This window comes from Podarcis liolepis (genome assembly GCF_965112155.1).
Source record: "Podarcis liolepis genome assembly, chromosome: 8".
Lineage (NCBI taxonomy): Eukaryota > Metazoa > Chordata > Lepidosauria > Squamata > Lacertidae > Podarcis > Podarcis liolepis.
In genome coordinates, this window is record NC_139560.1 from 6885288 (window position 1) to 6902919 (window position 17632).

The 17632-nt window shown below is 39.2% G+C and overlaps 1 protein-coding gene across 4 annotated transcripts in view; it reads left to right on the forward strand.

Moving 5' to 3' along the window:
- The window catches only part of TRAPPC9 (trafficking protein particle complex subunit 9), a 262165-nt gene that overhangs the window by 74120 nt on the left and 170413 nt on the right, over positions 1–17632 (forward strand). The window lies entirely within an intron of this gene.

Genomic DNA, 17632 nt, shown 5'->3' on the forward strand with positions numbered 1-17632 from the left:
CATCACTTTTTTCAGTGTTCACAACAACTATATTTTGGATAAACTTTTTTTTTTTAACCTTATTATTCAAATAGAGGCTGTTGCTGTATTTTAAATCTAAGGGAGCTGGGCATGTTTAGCCTGGAGAAGAGGAGGTTAAGGGGTGATATGATAGCCATGTTCAAATATATAAAAGGATGTCACATAGAGGAGGGAGGAAGGTTGTTTTCTGCTGCTCCAGAGAAGCGGACACGGAGCAATGGATCCAAACTACAAGAAAGAAGATTCCACCTAAACATTAGGAAGAACTTCCTGACAGTAAGAGCTGTTCGACAGTGGAATTTGCTGCCAAGGAGTGTGGTGGAGTCTCCTACTTTGGAGGTCTTTAAGCAGAGGCTTGACATCCATATGTCAGGAGTGCTCTGATGGTGTTTCCTGCTTGGCAGGGGGTTGGACTCGATGGCCCTTGTGGTCTCTTCCAACTCTATGATTCTATGATTCTATGATTCTAAATAATGTGTATGCAGTAGAAAAGCTCTAAATCACTGTCCTAAATCATAATTTTGTTTTATCAACTGTACAGTAGAACTTTATTCAATTACTTTCACTAGTGATCAATATTTTGAAAGAAGGGGGGAGGGAGTATAGGAGCCCTTGGGTACCTGTACAAAAAAAGCATAGTGGTCAAATAATGAATTGGCATATGCATATAGCAGAATATGAGAATACTTGATGGTACAAGTTTCACTGGCCATTTTGATGCACAAAGTGATAATTGAACTCCTGCCATTCTGGAGTTCAGGGCATTCTAAATCAAATGCTTGCTTAGAAGTCTCAGATATCAGAAACTAAAAATCGATGTTCAATTTAGTTTTCAGTGTGGTCCTGACTACTCTCTTTTTCTAGTAGCAATAAAGTCATGGATTTTCTTTCAGATTATGGCTGGATTTCTGAACTGAAGATTTCACACTTTGTAATCTCGATAGCGTCAGTTTTGCCAAGCAAATTCTACTCAAAAAGAATATTTAGTTCTGTATTTCGGAGTGACTTTGATATGGTTTGGCAGGTATTTTAAAAAGTTATGAATTTAGTCACTACCACCTTGGCAGTGCCTTGGTTTGTATTTACAGATGTGAAAATATTAAAATAGCTTTTTATGATAAAATAATATGTGGTCATCAATAGCGGTACATGTAGACCTACTTTTGGTAATTTATTATGCTTTGTTCTTGATCATCATACCATTAAAATCAAGTTTCATGAGAGTAATTTGTAATTCAAAGTGGAAAGTGTCACCTAAGCATTTAAATTCTACACACAGAATGTCTGGCATTGAATAGTCCTGAACTAACTCATTAGTGTGGAGATTTATCAAAGTGATGATCTCAGTAGATCGGTGTTATCATTTTTCTTTTGTGGTGCACCACAAGTGTTTCATGAATGTGTGGTAAACAGATTTCAGAGAGTACCTGGAAAAGACATTATACTTGATACTCATTAAAAAAAAGGCTGTATCGTCTGACTTCCCATTATATACTCAGATGCTGTAACATGATCCACACAAAATAAATGTATTTCCAAGTATAAAGAAACCATGTGAAAAACGAGTCTCCTAAAGCTGATGGCTTGCTTCACTTTTACCTGAATTGCTTTCACTTCTGTAAAATGATTTTTTTGTATAAAAACCTCCTCTATTCTGAGAAAATTTGTGGTGATGTAAAAGTTGAGATCAAGTAGGAGCACATTTTTCTGAAAAATGGTATAAAGTGAGAAGGATAGTATTTAGGAGAGGATGGGACTTTATGTGTGTACCGTGAGCAGCATCAATAACCTTTTCCATAGTTCTGAGAAGGACATTATTCTTTGTGTATTTTTCAGTGGTGGGAGAGCATCAGGCATATCAAATGGCACTTTTGTGTGATTTAACAGCCTTTCAGATTTCCCCCCCTTTACTGAAGTGTAGCACTTACCTCTTTTTAAAAAGGCATTTTAAGATGCCATAGAAAATTTCCAGTTAATGGGATGCGCTGGGATCTTAACACTGAAGTAGAGTGTATTACACAGTTCAAACGAGGTGACTCATTTGTTTGTGGTGGGGGGGTATTGAGTGTCTTTTTCCTATTCAGCAGCTCCCTATTTGTCTCCCTATTTGGGTAGCTTAGAAAGTTTTCAAAAGATTTTTGGAGGGGATGGGGAAGAGGTTGCTGAAGAGGGAAAAACCTAACTGAAATGCCCATCATTGGGTTACCCATGAAATCTTGGGTATAGAAACTGATCAGTTTTTATGAACTTGGGTTCACCTGGCCAAATTAACATGGTTGCTGTTGGGACATTTCTACCTTTTTGTTAATATCTTCAAAGTGTCAGTGTGAAATATTCATTTGGCGTCCTCAGATCACTTCTGTAGTTTGCAGGACAATGTGAGTGCCCTTCTTGAAGATGTTTGTGGGTTCCGTATGACTCTTCCCAGTTATTGGGATATTCTTAGGAGGCCTCCACTTAGGGTTCTGCACCTGTAGAAAGTGTGTTCTGAGTTGCATTGAGTGAAGACTTCTCTAGATTTGCAGCAATTAACTGGTTTCCTAGAGGTAATATTTTCCTGAGTACCATGTGCAGTGAATAAACATTAGGTAGCTTTCATACCCTGCTTATGAGCTTTAGGAGTTACCTGGCTGGCTGATGCTGAACTAGATAGGTCTTGTTGGGCGAAGTAAAGCAATGAGGAACTATAGTAACTTCAGCCCTACTTGCTGTCCTCATATAACTGATCTCTTCAGGGTCAGGACATCCTGCAATCCCGCCAGTTTTGCAAGGCTTTGTTACCTTTATTCAATAAGTTCCTTATAGCTATTATTTAACTTCTGAATTGCCCAAGGCGATTTACAGACATACCTTTAAAAACAGCTGAAATAATTTTAAAAACAGTACAAGAATAGTTTTATAAGTAAAAGTACAGGTGCAAAAATAAACATCATAGGGTTAAGAATAAAATGAACCCTTAAGGCAGAGACCCTTCCATCTTACTGGAAAAGCTTGTTGAAACAAAAATGTTGTTGGCTGTTTCCAGAAGGTATAGATAACAAGCGCTTCTATGTGTTGAAAGTGACATTTGTACTGGTTGTTATTCACACTTCTCAGACAAATAAATTAAGATCATATCATTGAGTAAAACAAGTAGAGAAATATCAATCTGTACTTTATTGGGGTTTATACCTTCCCAGTGTCCACAATATTTAATAAACATCATATAACGAGACAATGAAAATTTCATGTTTGTAGACCATTTTTTGTGATGATGTTCCCCAGGACAAGAAAGAAGATTCCACCTAAACATTAGGAAGAACTTCCTGACAGTAAGAGCTGTTCGACAGTGGAATTTGCTGCCAAGGAGTGTGGTGGAGTCTCCTTCTTTGGAGGTCTTTAAGCAGAGGCTTGACAACCATATGTCAGGAGTGCTCTGATGGTGTTTCCTGCTTGGCAGGGGGTTGGACTCGATGGCCCTTGTGGTCTCTTCCAACTCTATGATTCTATGATTCTAGGTGAGGATTAAATATGGGACTTTAATTCCTGTATAATTCATTTTATATGAGTAGGACTGTTAATGTCTGAAGATACGGCTCATTTCACCTACATTTTTAGCGTGACTACTAAAAGAAGAATGATTGATGTGTGCTCGTATCAGTAACACTTCATTTAATGTCCCGAGGATTTCTTGAAATAGGTACTTTAACATCTGACCTTCTGTTTGTAAACACGAGTCTCCTTCAGAAGACCCCTCCACCTATTATGCAGATCATATGCCACTTTAGGCAAAAAATACTCTGGTTGTATTCTGCAAAATGATCAAAACAAAAGAGACTTAAAACCCCCATATTGGCAGACCTGTTTTTGTGTAGGAGATTCTTCAGTTAATCACTTTCTTGTTATTTGGAAAGTGCTTATTTTAACCTTGAAGTCAAGTTTTGAATCATATAGTACATTCTTTACAGGTCTTATTTATTCTTTACAGGTCTTGGTAGGAAGTAGAATCCCGAGTCTTGTGTAACTATTTCTTTGCACCCATCATGAGTTCGGTCTGACTTTCTTTCTTACCTGCCTATCTTCAAAAAGCAGGTTTTGATTACGGCAACGAGGTCTGATTTTGGAAGGAAAGCCTAATGAACCTATAAAACTGTCTTACATCGTCAGACATTTGATTCAGTACTGTTTGCTCCAACTGGTGGCAAGCAGGAGTCTTGGGGGAAGCGCTGTAGCAGAATGCTGGAGAACCGCTGCTAGTGTGTATAGACCAGGCTTCCTCAACCTCTGCCCTCCAGATGTTTTTGGCCTACAACTCCCATGATCCCTAGCTAGCAGGACCAGTGGTCAGGGATGATGGGAATTGTAGTCTCGAAACATCTGGAGGGCCGAGGTTGAGGAAGCCTGGTGTAGACAATACTGAACCAAATGGCCCAGTGCTCTGACTTGGTATGTGACAGCTTCCTATATTCTTGCTAAGATGCTTTTTAATTGCAGATAATGAGAACGGAACCTGGAACTGACTGTATGCAAGGCATGTATAGTGGCCCTTTGTCTATTCTTTCCTCCTTTATTAGATCTATGTCACCCGCTTTATTCCTCCAAGGTTCTCAAGGTACATAGTAGTCACCACCCCCAATTTTTGTTCACAACAAATTTGAGAAGTTGGGTAAAATGAGAGATAGTGACTGGCCCAAGGCCACTTCCTAAGACTAAAAGTCCCAATGGTGTTAATTCTCCTTGTTAAGCGATATGAACTGTGGACTTAATTATTCATCGTAACAATTCTCTTAAGCTTGAACTTGCATAGTAGGGCTATTGTTATTATTATTATTATTAAACAGTGTCTAGGACAATTGCTTTGGTAGGAAGCAGCCGTATACCAAGTCCCAAACATTAATCTGTGTTTTCATTTTTCTGCACTATTTTTTTGGCTACAAACTAGTCTTAAGTAAGAACGTAAGAATATTCTGCTGGATCAGGCCAGGGGCCCATCTAGATAGTCCAGTATTCTGTTCTCACAATGGCCAACCAGATGCCTGTTTGATCATTTTTGTTGCCTAGTACATGTATCTAGTTCAATTAGCTTCATCTACTTTGACAGTCCTCCCATGAACAATCATGGATAAGAGTCTCTCAGCTGAGCCTTTACCTAATTTACATTAGCATGCAGATGTGTGTTAACGTCTTAAAAGCTTTGGTACATTATTTCTTAAACACGGTGACGGGAGTAGTGAGTGCTAAATGGAAACTTATGATACTTCCTGAAGAATTTCTGTGACTCTTTTTCATCTTTTCTGACCATAGTGACTGTATTTTGTTGTTGCTGTGAGTCCTATGAGACCAAATAGATGTTTGTTGTATTAACCCAGCACATACTGCAATACCCCAATGAAGAAGCCATCTAGATCTTTTGTAGAGCCGATAGAAGAGTTACTGGGGTGGCGGCGGGGTGTGAAGTGGGAGAATTGCAAAAAGAAACTATTAGCCATCAAAATTGAAACTCCAAGCACACGCTCCGTCTTGAGCTTACTTGCTTTTAGCACAAAGAATGTAATTTTAGGGCACACAAGAGAAAGTCTGTCTCATCTCTGATGAATATTAAGTGCTCTGATAGGCTCATATTTTGAATATTTGAATAGTACTGTGACAGGAAGAGAGGTCTTTGTCTAATAGCTGTAATTGTTCTCTCTGATATACCTGTCTTGTGTTGCTAGAAATGGAGCTTATCTAAGGCTAATATCTGGTAATCCAGAATACCTTTGTGTGACTTATTAATGCTCCATCTCCATTTTTAAATAGCACTGCATTCTTTTATTTCTCTTTTTTCCTGAAGCACTAACGATCTTTTTCGCACGTCAGTATTTGCTCAGGTTTTCTCATTAAGTTTTATAATGGAAACTTCTTCTTAAATAGATTCTTAGGAGGAACCTAACAAAATCACTTAGTGGTGTATTTAATCTACTGGTACTCATCTTTTGAAATCTTTCAGGTGTGCATGTGGAAGAGTATGTTTTAAAGTACTCATTAAGCAGAGGAAAAATAAATGCAAAGTGTCTTGGTAATTTGCAGTTCAGTGTCCATTTTATAGGACTCCCTTCCAGTTGAGGTGCAACAAACCCCTTCCCTGTGGAAATTCCAGTACATGCTAAATACTATTAAAATTATTATTTCAGCAGGCATTTTATCTGAGTTCTGAATTTATAGGTTGTTTCCCCCCTTTTTCTTTTTCTACTGAGTTAATTGTATATCACTTTGAGCCTGTCATAATTAAGCGGTATGTAAATAGTTGAATGAAATGAAATCCATTTCAGTACTACCCATAATGAAGGTACTTTCATTAAAATTACATTAAATTTTATTTATACAGTAAGTGTATTGTTTTTTAGCAAGTAGTATCTTCCTCTTAATGGCGCATGTAATAATTTAGCTCAAATACAGTGGAGAACATTTATTGTATTAGCCTCCACACCAATTGCTTTTTTCAGAGCACAGTATACCCTGTTTCATATTCATTCATTGAAAGAGATATGATCAGAGGGACTTGGATAGCAATAGCCACGATGCTATAGAATAGTCTTTCCTCTGAGGTGGAGTTTGATTTCCTTGGCTGTTTAATTTTGGCAGGTGTATGGACTTTCTAGTTAGTGCTTGTTAAAAATTGGTGGGTATTGGTGGGTTTTTAGCTGGTGCTGTTTGTGTGTGCTTTTCTTGAACAGAGTTGCTTTGTGTTACAGGTGTGTAAGTTTTATATCTTTTCTAAGATATGTTGACCATGTGGGAAACTGCCGGTCTGGTGGTGGGATATTATATATGCGTGTGCACATACCAGAGACTTGCTATTTCTAGGTATTTGCAGATGTGTCTCATTAATGACAACAAAGACGTTTTGTAGAAATTGGCTTGGCTATTGAAAAGAAAGGGAGGAAGTCTTAATATCAGTAGAATAGGGACTCTCCTAGTAGTCCCCATGAGAATTCATGGTAAAAGAACTTGCAAAAAGGCCTTCTTTGTGGTGGCAACCTGAATCCAGAATGTCCTTCTCTTTGAAACATGATTCATAGAATCATGGAATCAAATAAATGTAGAGTTGGAAGGAACACCAAGGGTTTTTCTACATTTGGATTTCAGCAGAATATATTTTTCTTTGGCCAGGTTTTTATAAATTAATTTGTTATAATACTTGTTCTAAAGCTTGTTCTAAAACTTAACAGCTGCAGGTAGTTTTTGTGCTTTCGCTTTGATATTTTATTGCTGTTTTTTGTTATCTCTTGTGTTTTATTTATGGGATGTACTTCATTGTTCTGCTCTTTGTTTTACATTACACTGGGCTTCTTTGGGAAGAAGGATGATTCAGAAAAGAAAGGAATAAATAAATAAATGGGATTGTGCCGGAACATTGGATAACTTTTTAATGAACCAACTGTTTGGTACAGGAATGGGGTTTCATGTGACCCCTCCAAATGTTGTTGAACTCCAACTCCCATCAGCCTCAGACATTAAGCTCCGTGGTCAAAAATGTTAGGTGTTGATATGGAGGAGCACAAAATTCCAGCCCCTGGTGTATGATAACATTTATTCTCTTTTAAAAATCAAGCAATACTCTAGCTTTCCCCTCCAAATGAGACAGTTAAAGATTTATGAAACTGAAGCAACTATTCGTGGCAGACTGTCTGACTTGCCTGTATCGTTTATCACAATAAAAATAATGTTTGGATAGTTAGCAAAGGCACAAAACCTACCATTAGCTGTACCTTGCTGCTCTGTTTTGTTTGCAGTCTTTAAATGGCTTTGAAAATGCTCTTTTCTTTGGCAATTTAAGATTGTGTTGGCTTTTGGAAATCTAGGAGGATTTGTAGAATCTATCACTGAACATCATCAGAGAGTGTAAGAATATGGTGCTGGCTTGTTTCCTTGAGAGATACCTATAATTCTGCACTACAGTGGGCACAGCTTGCGAGGTCATCTGTATTCTTACTGAATGACTTGTTCTCCTTCTGCATAACTAGAGTTTTTCTTTCTCATTTATCTGCAGATTGAAATATATGTCAGCCAGCAGTGTGAATGGCAGTACTATATTAATTTATCATTTGCAACAGTAGGCTCAATTTTTTAATATATAGCAACAGTATTCCTATGCAGGTCATCAAAGGTATTAGTTGATGTTGAGGCAGAGGGATGATCTAATTAATGGAAAATCGTGTCTGATTTGTGCACCTTTCAGGGTTTACTCCTTCCCAGAAAATAATTATCTCCCCCAAGCTAAATGATATTGATTTTGAGTAGGAGAGGCAAGGGGGAAATAGCTGACTTGTCAATCATAGCTTTGACATCACTCATTGGCTAAAAACATTGAAAGATGTTGCTGTTTTGTTTAGTCGTGTCCGACTCTTCATGACCCCATGGACCAGAGCACACCAGGCACTCCTGTCTTCCACTGTCTCCCGCAGTTTGGTCAAACTCATGCTGGTAGCTTCGAGAACACTGCCCAGCCATCTCGTCCTCTGTCGTCCCCTTCTCCTTGTGCCCTCCATCTTCCCCAACATCAGGGTCTTTTCCAGGGAGTCTTCTCTTCTCATGAGGTGGCCAAAGTATTGGAGCCTCAGCTTCAGGATCTGTCCTTCCAGGGAGCCCTCAGGACTGATTTCCTTCAGAATGGATAGGTTTGGTCTTCTTGCAGTCCATGGGACTCTCAAGAGTCTCCTCCAGCACCGTAATTCAAAAGCATCAATCCTTCGGCAATCAGCCTTCTTTATGGTCCAGCTCTCACTTCCATACATCACTACTGGGAAAACCATAGCTTTAACTATATGGGCCTTTGTTGGCAAGGTGATGTCTCTGCTTTTTAAGATGCTGAAAGATAGAAGCAACCATTTCACAGAATTTGCTTACACTTAGCTTCATACTTTTCTAGAGATTTATTTTTAGAAAAAATAAATCTGTTTGGGGCTGTCAATGGGGCCTTTGTGAGTGGCGCATAATCGCCCCTCGCTTTAACTTTATAGTTTGGGGTTTTTCAGATTGGAGAATATAATTTGGAGGGTCTGTCTTGCAAAGTGCCCTGGCTATATTCACAAAATGTGTTCCGTTTTGCCCAATTTCTTAATGACCTATATGTTACTTGTATGATGTAAAGTATGGTTGAGTTCTGAAAAATATTGCCTACCATCCATCCATACCTTAAAGATTTAACATGGCACTTTTTGCAGTGATCCAGGATCGCTTGGCGTTAGGCTGAGTGTGAAACAACAATGAAGATGTTAAACATTTTTGTACGGCAGTTTTATGCTGCTTTTGGAGTAGAAGGGGGCCAGTAACTAATTCTTTACATTGTGTCAGGCTACCAGCAGCATCTTCTGTAACAGATACTGCATTTCTCATTAACGGTGGCTTGAAATTGCCTTCAGTTGCTATAGTAACTATCTCAGCCTTACACACAAGATTTATTCTGAGAAAGGTTATTGTGGGAAATGCTGCTAATTGGGATTACCCCCCCCCCGTGTTACTATTTAAAAACCCTAACAAAAGTTCTACATATTAATAGCAGAATGGCAGATTTAATTGCAAATAAAAATGTTTTCTTGCTATCATTAGATTTTTAGTTGATTTAGTACCAGCTGACCCCACTGTGTTTTGCCAGATATAGAATGTTTATGGTTCTTGGGCCAGTGGGTTTGAAATAATAGTCGGGGGGGTATTATTTTTGTTTGTTATTATGGTATGTATTTTGGTTTTTTATATTTAAATGACCCTGTGATCTTTGGATGAAAGGCAATATAGAAATTTTATGAATTAACAATAATGGTAGTAGTAATAATAATAATAATCCTCTGAGCCAGCAATAAAGATGGTAAAAACACCTGTTTGAGGACTGTTTTATACAAAATTTTGTCAGCTGTCACGGGTAAATTTTTCCCTAAAAGAAGAAATTTGTGGAGTAATAAACAGTGAAAATAATAAGCAGCCGAATGGTAATAGGAGATCACCACAGTATTATTGCTGGCATAAAAATCTGCCTGTCCATTCAACTGCTGTCATTTCAGAATGTCTTAAGTTGTGGGATAATTAACAATGATGAAAGATAAAATGATGAAAGATAAAAATGATGAAAGATTTTAAAAAAAATTATTGAAAGATGTTCCAGTAGCACCTTAAAGACCAACTAAGTATACCTACGAAAGCTCATACCTAGAAAGTGTATACTTAGTTGGTCTTTAAGGTGCTACTGGAACATCTTTCAATAATTTTTTAAAAAAATCTTTCATCATTGTTATTTATTATGACAGACCAACACGGCTACAATACCTGAATAAGTTGTGGGATGTAATCTGTTGGTGCAGTCAAATGCAACATTCCTTATTTCCCTAGAGTGGGCACAGGCAGGGGGACATCCAATCAGTGTAACTTCCTGTTCCACTGTTCTGGAGTTCCTCCCCCTGCATGTGATCTGGGAGATGGGCATGGCTCTGGCTGACTTCATAAAAGAGCCCAGTCATGCAGCCATTTTCTCAGCTTGTCTTGATTCTTGCTGTCTTGATACTACTGTTGTTCTGTCTCTTGCTGCCATGCTTCTCTCCTGCAGCCATTTTGTTAATTAATTTTTCTGTCTGCTGGTTCTCAGCCAGCAGCACATGAGTTTAATCTCCATATCAGACAAACTCACAGTTTCTTTCTGTAACTACCAAGTAAAGCCTGCCTTTCAGGAATCAAATTGTGAACTGAAATGCGAGTAAAATTTTTGTTACTTTACTCAGAAAGACTCTTATGTCTTTATTCTTTTAAGAGGGATCAAAAGGGGACACCAGGAAATAATCTTAACTAAGAGATTCAGACAAATCTGAAACTAGCTTCCAGCAATATTGAGAGGAATTTGCTCTGCTACATCACTCACTAGCGTGAGTGAAGGAAGGATAATACTTATTCAATATATCCTTTCCTGCTATCCTTTACATTCCCACATAAGTATGTTCTACAGTGGTACCTTGGGTTACAGATGCTTCAGGTTACAGACGCTTCAGGTTACAGACTCCGCTAACCCAGAAATATTACCTCGGGTTAAGAACTTTGCTTCAGGATGAGAACAGAAATTGTGCAGCGGCGGTGCAGCAGCAGTGGGAGGCCCCATTAGCTAAAGTAGTGCTTCAGGTTAAGAACAGTTTCAGGTTAAGAACGGACCTCTGGAACAAATTAAGTACTTAACCTGAGGTACCACTGTACTTTTCTGCTGTTTGCCAAATCCTAGAAAACTGAAGGGGGTTTACAATATCTGACTCTTCCAATCCAAGTTGCTGGTAGTAAAAACAATATGGTAATTTTGGGGATAAATTAATCCTGATTAGGGTCTTTGAAATTCCATAGCCTGGCTAATAATGGATTGGTAGGCTACATCAGTGGTTGCACTTCATCAGCAACATTGCCAAATTCCCATACCCATAATATTTTAACAGCCAGAGAAGTCCACCACATGTGGAAGAGCCCTTTGAAGATAGCATTTACTCCTGTAAAATTCCTGTCTATTTATTTAAGTATCTCCAATGGTCTTTGGAGGTTACTTCATCTCTATTAATTTCCACCAAGACAGCAAGGCTCAGATATGGTACTTGTTCTGTTTACCTAACATGCCGTTTTCAGCCTTTCCCCACTCCTATAGGTTTCCAGTGTCAATAAATTAGAGATGAGAGAGAAAAAAGAGGCACACCTATGGCAAGAAGAACCATAGGATGAGCAGCTTAGAGTGTAGTGGATCTCTGATTCAGCCAGCTGATTTCTGGCTCAGCTACACTCAGCCAGTGTTAAGTCCCCAAGCCTGCTCATCCAAAGATATGCTGGTGTAACTTGATCCAAGGCCAGTGTAAGTGCCCCCCTCCCCGCAAAAGGGGCATTTCATGAGCATGATGGGGGCAGAACCAGAGAGGGAGGAGTTAGGCTGGATCCTAAACCCATTAAATTTGGTTCCTAGCAACCTGGCATAGAACACTATTTTAAGGGGTTGTTTTCTGTCGGCCAGAACAGCAGCATCCACTGGCTTAATTTACACCCACTTTCTTTATGGCAACTTATTGTGCATAGGATTTGGTTCTGGAAGTTGGCTGGATGCACAGGTTTTCAAGCACTGTAAATTCAGGACAGATCCTGAAGCTGAGGCTCCAAGACTTTGGCCACCTCAGGAGAAGAGAAGACTCCTTGGAAAAGACCCTGATGTTGGGAAAGATGGAGGGCACAAGGAGAAGGGGATGACAGAGGACAAGATGGTTGGATAGTGTTCTCGAAGCTACCAGCATGAGTTTGACCAAACTGTGGGAGGCAGTGGAAGACAGAAGTGCCTGGCGTGCTCTGGTCCATGGGGTCACGAAGAGTCGGACATGACTAAACGACTAAACAACAACAACAAAAAATTATATGACCACCTCTTGGGAGATTAATTGTTTAGATATGTATGTTCTGAGCTTAGCCAAATGTAGGGAGCTATCCTATACACCAAAAGCTGGCGTAAGTTCAGCTAGTTTCAGCTGAGCCAGGATGAGCAAGTTACACCACCATATCTTTGGCTGAGCCAGGGTTGGGGACTTTCTGGCTCAGCCAGAGATCAGCTGCATCCTTCGTTCTTAACCCTGGCAGATCTTTGCCATAGGATTCCTCCCTTTGTGGTCTTGCATCAATTTAGACATTTTGATACCAGACAAGTGCTTTTCTTTCTGAAATAAAAGCTCAGTTCTTGAAGGCTATCTTTAGTGGAGAAGTTGAGCAGCTTTTTCCGCTGATGCATTTTCACTAACCAAAACACTGCCTGATCGTTTCTTAGCATTCCTAGGGGATATTTCCCCAATGCCCTCAGCTGCACATTTAGATATTCACATGCACACTAGGGCTTCACCTGGCCTCCTCCAGCATGGAGTTCCAGAATCTTGCAAACTACATTGAATTTTGACTGGGTTCTGATTTCTTCCTAAATGCAGAGAGGTAACCTAGGGAGAGAGGGCTAATCTAGAGCCCATCTCCCTGACATGCTCCCTCTATCATAATAGACAAAGAAAAGACTTGTCCTATTGTTGGTGTGTTTCTGCATGGAGCAGGCAACTGAGAGGAGGAAAAAAATAAATTAGCAGCATAATAGCTATAAAAACACTCTTATCACCTTGGCGGAGGTCATATCCACATTTTGAAAAGCTCACTTTATCCACTTTTTATCCTTAGGAATCAATTCAGGCACATGAACAGAATAAAGCAATAGACCCTTCCAAGAAGCATAATACACAGCAATAGTTTACTTGATCCGACTATGTCTCTGTATTCACATTTTCTTTTCTTTCCAGCTCACTTTGGCTGCATGGAAAGATAGAGTGACCTGTAACTGAAATTTCCATAATGAAAATATGTGTTCTGAGTCATCACTATTGAATTCCTTGGCGATTCATTCTTTTAATCCCCTCCAAGCAACGTGAAGCTGATTTCAGGTCTCCAGAGGCAAAGCTTTAACTCTGATGACTAATGCACAGATCTGTGGAGAATATTGTAGAGGTCATCGTATTCCCCCCCTACACGCCCTTGCTCTTCAGTTTTACAGTGTGAGCAAACTCTCCTTTTTGCCCGAGAAACTGTGAATCAAAATGAGAATGAAGCTGTACCTATTTCTGATTTTGATACAGAAACAGTATAATCAGTGTGAGAATTCCATTTGTGCACTAGGTATTCTGTGCTTTTCTAGCGTGTGGATGTCAGCTAGTCTCCTTCAAGTCTTTTTCTGCAGTGCTCATTGTGAAAATATCTGGAATTAACGCTATAAAGAAACATGCTTATCCAAAATATTATTGTTATTATATCTTAACCAGTGAACGGAACAGTAAAATGACTCAACAAACATCCCTAAAGTCATTTAAATGCATCTCAAATGTGGAACAAAATGTTGGTGTGGGGAAGCATTTAACACACAAACGTATTTATATAAAATCATCATACAATTAGGAAACAATTTCCTAATATCCTTTCCCCTTTTTCTTTTGGCTAGTTGTTCATAAAATTTTATCTCCAACAAACAGTTACTGTGAGCATTCCCCTTATAATTGTTCATGTCTGTGTTTATGTGCTTTAAATAGAGCTATGAAGGTGCAAAATTTACACCCACTATCCACAGAAACATTTCCCTTTTTTAGCCAGGGTATTATTTATTTCATCTTTCATTTCTGCTGAAGCAAAAAATACTTGGTTATGTTATTTTATTTACTTATGTCTATCCTGCCCTTTCAGGCTTTCAGGGCAGTGTTATAGATGACAGATAAAAATAACCTTTACATGTAAATTACTCAGCGGACTAAAGGCTCTTAAAATTTTGATTCGTACTTCCTGATTTGATTGGCTGCTAGACAGGCTGTAATACTCCATCTTGAAATAGGTTCAAGACCAACTTGACTTCTTTCATTTGGACTGGAGATGCTAGATTAACACGAAGATAAGGCACTTCAGGTATCTCATAGCAAGTTTGTTCAGAACACTGTTCTAATTACATCCTCCACATCCAACACTGAAGACCTCACCTGTCAGATAAAATAAATGATTATATGCAGCATATAAAATGCTTCGATTGCATCTGGCTGAACTCCATGCTGCTTATTTTTTACCAAGCAGTCAAAATAAGACAAACACCTGTTAAGAAAGTTATTTTTAGGTCATGATTGCAGATAGAAATATGCCTGGTTATGGAAATAACTTGTCTGTTTCATTACATCTATACCTATGGCGTGATTTGAAGCTTCAGCATATATACTCTTCCATAGAAGAAACCTTAGTTGTCTTCAACCTTCTCTTTCTACAGGCTGCGCTGTGACCTTCATTACTAAGCTTTTTCTCCTCATATTTTTCCTAACATGAGCAATATGGAATTAAGTTTTAAATTCTTACTTTTAAAAACGTTATGATGTGACTCAGCATTATTAAAAGCTTGAAAGAAATCCCTGCGGAGGCTGCTGTAATGTAACTTCCATAGCAGATATAATAGCCATATTCACATGTAACACTAAACCTTGTCTTGTCTTAATGTCTGAACCTGTCCCAGCTAACTAAACAAAGTTATTTTGGTTGATGTAAAGCCATGTTTTATCATTGGTTTGTGAGTCTTTTCTATGGCGGCACCGTGACTATTGAATACATTCCCCCTGAAATTTGCCTGGCATATTGGTTGTTGGCCTTCAGTTGCCATTGGGTAAATAATGCATGTGGTTTGATGACCTTGTTCATGTCTTTCGTGTTTTTATTAATTTTGGTTTTATTTAATCACTATAGATTTATGAATTCAATATGGATTTTTAGCTCACACTTCACAACAGCAAAATATACAATTATAAAATAAATAAAAACAGTTACAAGCATAAACAAAAGAATTGAAAACAATTTTGGATATATAAAAAAAATTAGAAATCAAGATGGCTTGATTCATGCCATTGCCTATTAACGTTGTTGTTATATTGCATCATCAGAGTGCATGTTGTTTTCCAGAGTACAAGAGGACAGAGTTTGAAATCTGCAGTGTGGAAAGAAATCTCCCATAGAGATAGAATTTCTGTCAAGTGCTTGGAAAACCAGCAACTGGGAGAACAGCTGCTCTGTACATACATTCAGTTTTCAGTAGAAGGTTGGAACAGGTTAATTGGTGATTTATCACTTATACTGAATAGGTTCTATATTTGTGCAGATCACTGAAATATCACAATATTAATTTTCACAGATATATTTTTAGTTTGCTTTTTAAGAACAAGTTTCACATAGCAGCTTACAATTAATTTATCACATTGAGTAAATCAATACAGTTTTAAAACTCAATAAAACCATATAAATTTTGTTTATATAGCACTAGTTCTTAAAGCTAATCCTAGATTTTAAAAAAATCCCCAATATAACATAGTCGCACTAAAACCAGAGTAAAAAGGTGAGTCTTTAAAAGCTTGAATAAAAATATGAGAGTGAGTCTAAGTCCATATGAGGTCTGATTTCATAGTTGTGAGACCTTCACTGATAAGACGCTGTTCTGCATTCTTGCCAGTCTTCTAATTTAGTCTCGAGTCGTCTGAGCAGTGTATCTTAAGGATGATCTTAAGGTGCAGGCAGGTTGATACAGGTGGAAGTGATCCTTAAACTAGCCTGATTCTAAACTGCTCAGGGTTGCGAATGCATTTATGAGCCCTTCGAAGTGTGCTTATAAGCACACCGGCAGCCAGTTCAGCTGGCACAACATAGGTGTCATGTGCAGCAGTCGCTATTCACTAATGGAAGTAAGTGAAGTGCTGGAGCACTGGCAATAACATTCAAAGACAAATCAATACAAAATTAATCAGAGGCAAAGTAGACACAGCCTTTCCTTTGCATGCTGCCAGATCAGGAGCAATGCCAGCTTTAAGGCTGAATTATTGGAAAAATAAAACAGCATATTATCTTATTAAACCTCCTTGGATGGAAGGTAACCAGAGGGTATAATATATACACAGTAGTACAGTGAGGAGGGAAAGTATTTGATCCTCTGCTAAAGTTGCCTGTTTGATCCCTTTGCAAAAGATGACTTAGTACTTGGTGGCAAAACCCTTGTTGGCAATTACAGAGGTCAGACGTTTCTTGTAGGTGGCCATCAGGTTTGCACACATCTCAGGAGGTATTTTGTCCCACTCCTCTTTGCAGACCCTCTCCAAGTCAGTAAGATTTCGAGGCTGATGTGTAGCTACTCGAACCTTCAGCTCCCTCCACAGATTTTCGATGGGATTAAGGTCTGGAGATTGGCTAGGCCACTCCAGGACCTTAATGTGCTTCTTCTTGAGCCACTCCTTGGCCGTGTGTTTTAGGTCATTGCCATGCCTTGGCTGTGTGTTTTGGGTCATTGTCATGCTGGAATACCCATCCTCGACCCATTTTCAATGCCCTGACTGAGGAAAGGAGGTGCTCACCCAAGGTTTGACGATACATGGTCCCGTCCATCGTCCCTTTGATGCGGTGAAGGTGTCCTGTCCCCTTAGCAGAAAAACACCCCCAAAACATAATATGTCCCCCTCCATGTTTGACTATGGGGGTGGTGTTCTTGGGGTCGTAGACAGCATTCCTTCCTCCTCCAAACATGGCGAGTTGAGTTGATGCCAAAGAGCTCGATTTGGGTCTCAACTGACCACAACACTTTCACCCGGTTCTCCTCTGGGTCATTCCAGATGTGCATTGGCAAACTGTAGACGGGCCTGTACATGTGCTGTCTTGAGCAAGGGGACTTTGCAGGCTCTGCAGGATCTCAGTCCTTCACGGCGTAGTGTGTTGCCAACTGTTTTCATGGTGACTACAGTCCCAGCTGCCCTGAGATCATTGACAAATTCCCCCCGTGTAGTTCTGGGCTGCTTCATCACCGTTCTCCTGAACATTGCAACTCCACAAGATGAGATCTTGCATGGAGCCCCAGACCGAGGGAGGTTGACAGTTATTTTGTGTTTCTTCCATTTGCGAATTATCGCTCCAGCTGTTGTCACCTTCTCACCAAGCTGCTTGGCAATAGTCTTGTAGCCTAGTCCAGCCTTGTGCAGGTCTACAGTCTTGTCCCTGACATCCTTGGACAGCTCTTTGGTCTTGGTCATGGTGGCTACTTTGGAATCTGCTGGATCGATTGCTTCTGTTG